The sequence below is a fragment of the Dermacentor albipictus genome, chromosome 6 (genome assembly GCF_038994185.2).
Source record: "Dermacentor albipictus isolate Rhodes 1998 colony chromosome 6, USDA_Dalb.pri_finalv2, whole genome shotgun sequence".
NCBI lineage: Eukaryota > Metazoa > Arthropoda > Arachnida > Ixodida > Ixodidae > Dermacentor > Dermacentor albipictus.
The window spans coordinates 60230892-60237927 of NC_091826.1; the positions used below are offsets into that span (position 1 = coordinate 60230892).

General features: G+C 53.2%; 1 pseudogene; it reads right to left on the reverse strand.

Moving 5' to 3' along the window:
- Window positions 1-5770: 5770 nt before the first annotated feature.
- LOC139047026 (activity-regulated cytoskeleton-associated protein-like) lies at window positions 5771-6738 on the reverse strand (annotated as a pseudogene).
- Between the last annotated feature and the right edge of the window lie 298 nt (window positions 6739-7036).

Sequence of the window (7036 nt, forward strand, 5' to 3'; positions counted from 1 at the left end):
ATGAGAAAAACGGGAAATCCATCTCCGAAAACTGAATACAACAGGATAAACGCTGTCATCCGTCGTCACACAAAAAGATTAAGACGAGTTCAATGGGCTGCTTTCTGTGAGAGTTTATCAGCGTTTACTCCCATGACAAGAATATGGGGAGTAATGAATAGCCTATCTGGAAAGATTCGCCTACACAGGCCATTTGAAGCACTTGCTTTAAAGCAAGGAAAAGATTTGCAAACCCTTGCAGAAGATTTTGCAGACGTATACACATATGGCAGATCAGCAGGAGTATCGAACCCTTTGTTGTCTGAAGCATCACATACCATGGATACGCCGTTCACCTTTCGTGAGTTGGATTTGGCGCTTAGCAAATTAAGAAGACGCTGTGCTGTGGGTCCCGATTCGATCAGCAATCAGATGCTGACAAATCTGCCATATGAACGAAAACGAGCCCTTCTGGACATATTTAATCACGTCTGGAGCACAGGAGAGATCCCAGAAGCGTGGAAGACAGCATGGGTGGTTCCAGTGCTCAAGTCCGGAAAGGATCCTGCAAACCTCACCTCATATCGGCCGGTATCGCTCACATCATGCGTATCAAAGTTGATGGAAAGACTAATATCTACGAGGTTAACTTGGTATCTTGAGCAAGGAAATAGACTGCCATCATGTATGACCGGATTTCTTCCACGGTTGAGTGTCCAGGACAGTGTCTTGGATCTACTAAGCCATATCGAGCACCATCGCGTAGACGGCCTTTCCACACTCGCCATATTTATGGACGTTGCCAAGGCATACGACTGTGTGCTTCACACAGGCATCATCAACGGACTCCGAGCCGTGAGCGTGTCTGGAAATGCTCTTCGATTCGTCCATGAATTTCTCAGTCACCGATGTGTCCAAGTTAAGCTCGGAAGTGTAATGAGTGACAAACGACGAATTTCCCTCGGCGTCCCACAAGGAAGTGTCCTGTCTCCCTTGCTTTTTAACGTTGCCATGGCCAGCCTCCCAGATGCCCTGAAAGTAGGTCGGACGGGAGTTAAAATGTCCATCTACGCAGATGACATCTGCATTTGGATCTCGGGGTACCAACACAAACGTTTGGCCCGGATAGCCCAGGCCGCAATCTCCACTATCGATCGCCACTTATCGACGCTTGGCCTGTCTTTATCAGCAGAAAAATCTGCCTTCATGCTTTTCCCGGGAGTGAGACGCAAGTCAACACGTCTGACGCTGAATATCAGAGGGCATTCAATTCTTTGTGCAACTCATGTTCGATTCCTGGGCGTCACCATCGACAACAAGCTACTTTGGCGTGGTGCGGTCGAAAGTGTTGTGGCTGCATCAGTGCAAAGAATCAACGCACTTCGTCGATTGGCAGGTGTACGTTGGGGAAACAATCCTATATCCATGCTTAAACTGAACGCTGCACTGATAACAAGCCGCATTCTCTATCAGCTCCCTCTGATATCACCGTCAGCGACTCAATTCGAGCGCTTGGAGGCAGTGCACAGAAAGGGACTTCGCTTGGCGATGGGAGTTCCAACGGCGGCTTCAAACAAGAAAGTCACTAATGAGGCAGAGTCTCTCCCACTCCGCCTCTTGGCATCTCAGGCCTTGCTGACGCAGCTATTAAGGCTGGGCGAGTCACGCGCTGGCACGGCGCTTCTCCGACGGCTAAGAGCAAGAACTCGCTCACATTTTCATGCGGCGCTGAACACCTTCCGATTTTTAGGACTGCAATGGCCTAAACAAAGCCGCCTTGACCCGCCATGGTCTTTTCCGGACGTTACCTGCAGCCTTAATGTACCCCACCTACTGACGAAACGCACCATTTCAACGGCCGAAGCCAAGTTTCTTGTGCTGAACCACTTGAGCACTGTGTTTCAAAGCCACCTACAAGTATACACAGACGGTTCGGTGTGCGCACAAACAGATAGCTGTGCAGCGGCATTCTGCATACCATCCCTTGATGTGTCATGGTCTGGCCGACTGGATCGCGTGGTTTCCTCTACAACAGTAGAAAGCGCCGCAATCACCGCGGCTTTGCGGAAACTACGGGCCTTCTCTGCACGTGATGTCGTGGTGCTGACGGATTCCAAGTCAGCATTACAGAGATTACATCGGGGCCTACCTCTAGAGAAATTTACAAGGCAGTCTCTGGCACTGATTGGCGACCTAACGAGCAAAGGATTTAGCATAAGGTTTCAGTGGATTCCATCACACGTAGGAATTGATGGAAACGAGGAAGCTGACGCCCTTGCACGCCTAGCGCTTACATGTGTCCCAAAAGTGAAAGCTCCAAAACCTTTTCAAAACTCTAAGGGAGCAATCCGCCTTCACTTTAGAGCGATGCACAAGAATCCACACGAACCCTGTGTGACTCATGGATTTACACGCGAACAAGCGACGCTTTTATACCGCATCAGGACCGACTCCGCGTACACCCCAGCTTGGTTATTCAAGACTGGGCTTCGCGCTTCCCCACTCTGTGCTTTCTGTGGTGACATTGGCGACATCGAACATTTCATTTGGCTATGCCCGCAGTTCGACACAGAAAGAAAAGCGATGGTCGACAAGCTACAAAAAAGCGGTCTCACGCACAGGACCTTTGAGGACGTTGTTTTCCCCGGAGGGCCCGCGGCGTGCAGGAAGAGAGCGCAACGACTGCTGATAGCCTTCCTGCGAGACACGGGGCTCATCGACAGCTGGTGACACACCCCTGATCTCAACTCGAAGGAGGATCAGGCGGAACAATTGCCGGCTATGTATGCCAGGCTAACCCCGCCTGCTTCAACATCACCACCACCACCACCACCACCACCTGCCCATGAAATATGTGGCATTGTCTGCGATAAGCTGCGCTGGGAAACCGAAACGGGTGAATGCTTCCAACAGCCTATCCCAGATTATCTTACAATCCAGCTTGCGTAGCGGGTACAGCTCTACCCATTTGGAGAAATGGTCAGTGACCACTAACAAGTATCGATTCCCTTTAGCTGACCTGTGGTATGGGCCCATAACATCACATGCCACAATTTCCCATGGGTATCGGCTCTCAACATGTTGCATGAAGCCTGGTGGCTTCCCTCCCCTCGGTTTCACGGTCTGGCAGGTAGGACATGTGCGAACGTATCTGAAGACATGCTTTCTCATGTGCGACCATGTCGCGACGCGACACAACTTCTCAAATGTTTTCTTGCCGTCGCTATGACCGGCGAGCCGGGTGTCATGAAAGTACTCTAGAAAAGGCTTGCGCAGCTTTCTAGGCACAATGACACGGAATGGAGACTCACCGCAATCCTTATCGGCAGCAGGTATATACCGCAAGAACAGGCCATCTGCTTGCATGTAGCAGTCGTCGTTGCCGCTACCGGCAGGGTTGGCGCCGTCCAGTGCCTTGCGTATCAAGTTGCACTGGTCGTCTCTTAGCTGGGCGTCCAGTAGCTGCTGGCGGGAGATCAGAGTTCCGCAGGCGTCCACAGGCACTGCCACCGCCAGGACTTCGGGTGCCGGTTCGCCATCCCCGGAGAGTAGTGCTCGGGACAGGGCGTCAGCTACCTTGTTGAAGGTGCATTTCCTGTATTCTACTCTGTAATTATACTTCTGAAGAGAGAGGGCCCAACGGGCTAAACGGCCGGCTGGGTTTTCTAGCTTTGACAGCCACGTCAGCGCCTGGTGGTCAGTCTGAATACTAAAGTCAGCCCCATCCAGATACGTGTCAAATTTCTTTAGTGCAAATACAATTGCTAGGCACTCTTTCTCTGTTACGGTATAGTTCCGCTCTGCTCCTGTGAGAGTGCGACTTGCAAAAGCCAGAGGGTGAACCTTCCCTTGGTGCTTCTGAAGCAAGACTGCGCCGATGCCATACTCACTTGCATCGGTCTGCACGGTGAATGGCAAGTTGAGGTCGGGAAGCAGCAGACGTGCGGTATCGGCGATAGCCGTTGACAGAGCCCGGAATTATCCCTGCTCTGCGTCAGTCCAGTACCAACTGGCACCTTTCCGTAAGAGCTGGTGGAGAGGTCTTGCCAGGTCAGCGCAGTTGGGGATAAAGTGACGGTAGAAGCCCACCATGCCCAAATACCGCTGCAGGCTCTTGACGTCTGTTGGTGGGGGAAGCTGCAGTATGGCCCGGAGTTCCTCCTCGTCAGGCCGGAATGTGCCTTGCTCAACAATGAAACCTAGGAGGTTGATTCTGGGCGAAACCAGTTGGACCTTCCGGGGGTTAATGGTGATGCCTGCGGCCTGCATTCGTTGTAAAACGGTGGTTACATGAAGGCGATGCTCCTCCAGGGTATTCTAGAACACTACCACGTTATCCATGTAAGCCATCGCATAATTGAATTTGGCGTCTTGAAGCACAATATCTATTACACGCTGAAAGGTTGCCGGTGAATTGCACAAACCGAAAGGCAATCGGACAAATTCGAACAGTCTCCGATGGCAAGTGAATGCAGTCTTTGCAATATCGCAGGGGGCGATCGGAATTTGCAGGAAGCCCCTGCTGCAGTCTAAAGTAGTAACGAACTTTGCGGACCCAAGTGAATACATCACTGAATCAATTGATGGGAAGGGTATGAGTCTCGAACTGTGACAGCGTTCAACCGACGGTAGTCGACACAAAACCGCGCCGTGCCATCTTTCTTAGGTGCTAGTACAACTAGGAATGCCCAGGGGCTCTTAGACGGTCGTACTGCACCGGTAGCGATCACTCCGTCTAGCGCACTATCAAGAAGTGCTCGCTTGTGGATACTCAGGGGCCGCGGGTTGAAAGGGATTGGGCGGGCGCATCCGGTGTCTATGAGTCAGCACATTAACGCTGCCAGGACCTTCCGTGGACATTTCGGCAAATGGTTTAAGTGCTGTCTCGATTTTGGTCTTCTCCGCCGGAGATCCTGTGGAAGACTTCAGAACAGTGAGAATACCACTACCAGTCTCGGAGACAGCAGAGATATTGGCGGTAAACAGATTTGACTGTGGGTCTCTTGGCTTAGTCATGAACTTGAGAGGATGTGCATGCTTGCCGTACTGGTAGGTGCCTTTAGAGAGATCGAGAACGATTCCTGCTTTCGCTATGAAGTTACGGCCCAAAATCACAGGACAAGAAAGTCCTGGAAGGTATAGGAAGCGTTGCCGGAATTTTTTTTATCATTCATGGTAACCGTTAACCGGGCTGCTGACGTAGCGTATGCAACGTGAGCGGATGCCATGCGAAGGGTCGTGTTTACACTTCGTAACTGTAGACGTTTCGTCTCGCAGGCGCTTTTGACACGATCGCCGAAAACGGAAACAGCAAAGCCGGTGTCTAAAATAGCAGGTACTTCTACTCCGGCCATTCTGACCACTACCAATGGTGTTTTCTCAAGGTGGTCGTCAAGAAGACTGAACGTGGACGGCAAAGACCTCACCATTTGTCCGAGATCCTGGGCCTTCGATCTGGGGGGGGGGTGACACCTTTCCGGTACAGCTACTACCGTTGATGCCGGTGGTGATTCGAGTGTGAGGAGCCGTTTCTTTCCCCCTCTCCGCTGCCGAGGTTGTCCGCGGCTCAGCGCCGTGACAGCAGGATGGTGAGACGACCAAAACACCCGGCGGTTCCTAGTCTTGGAAACGCCTGCCCCCGCTCGGTGCTTGACAGCCGCTGCAAGATGCTTCGATGTTGCGAGTAACACCGCGTGAGCGTCGGCTGCTGCCGGAGAGGTCGTTGCGGAGCCTGCGTGTTCCGAGGGGACGTCGGGGCGCGGTAGGTCATTGGCTGGCGACTGGGAGCTGCTCACCACCGCCGGCCCTCGTCGTTTCCCTGCTGGCGGGAGCCAGGGGGGATCGGGCACTGGCTCTTGTAGTGCCCTCGTCCTCCACACTGAAAGCAGACTGGGATGCTCCTGCGTGTATCTGCTGCGCCTGATTGGGCGGCAGCCACTACAGGCCTGCTGCGGCCCCGAGTGTCTCGCACTGTTGTGGCAGGTTCCGGGACCAGAGGCCGGAAAGGTACCTCGGTGGCAAAGGTGCGGTGAATGAATGGATCCAGCGCCATTGGAGGCGGTACCATATCCCCCGGGCTTGCAAATGGAGAACCGCGCCACGCGCAAGACGGCTCGAGGGAGGCTTGAGGCGTGGGTGGAGGCCGGTAAGTTAGCTCTGCCAACATCGCCGCCTGAATATCGGATGCCGCTTTAGCGAGATCGTCAAGCGAAGAGACGGTGCGGCCCCTTAGATAAGCCTGGAAGCGTGGATGATATTGCCAGATTGCCCGGGTGACTCTTTCCGTTTCGGATGCTGAAGGGTCTGCGCGCTCGTAAAGCTCCTGCAGGGACCATATGTATTCTTGGAGGCTTTCCTCGTCCGCCTGACTACGGGCGCGAAGCTCATCTTTCATGCGGACAACGTAGTTGGGGCGGGGGGGAGGAATTCTTCTCGCAGTAGCTGCTCAAAGTGCGCCCAACTTTGGAATGACTGGCGACGACGCCAGCGGGCGGCGGACCCAGTCAGGGCGACGGGCAAGACGCGCTGAAGAAGAACGTCATCCGTAATGGCTTCCGCATCGCGGTAGTCTTGCATTTCCTGAAGGAAGTCTGCCACCGATTTCTTATCTCTGTGGCCGTCATATGTAGGCACAGAGAGCTGCAAACGGAAACTGGCTGCTGGAGTTATGTTTGTCTGATGCTCGAGCAGCGCGGTCAGCTGGGCAATAATGCTGGACATGTCTTGTGCTGGCGTGCCCTCGTCCTTTTTATCAGGCATCGTACTAGTGGTTTCGCGAGTATGATTTTCAGCAGCGCCCGTCTTGACTTCACCCGAACGTAGGTGCATTAAAATGCCGGCGGTGCATCTTTCCTGTTGAAATTGAACGAGCAAAGCGGTCCGACGGAATGGTCAAGTGGTTGTGCGGAGGCAGGATAGCGTCAAATAGCGGGGCGCAGGGAGAGCGAGAGGTAGTATAAAAACGTTCAGTGAGCTTACGCGGGTCAGAGGGGTTGGGTGCAGATGCGTGAGCTGTGAGACCCGATGTCGGAGCGAAACAAATAGGCCTAGAGGGGAT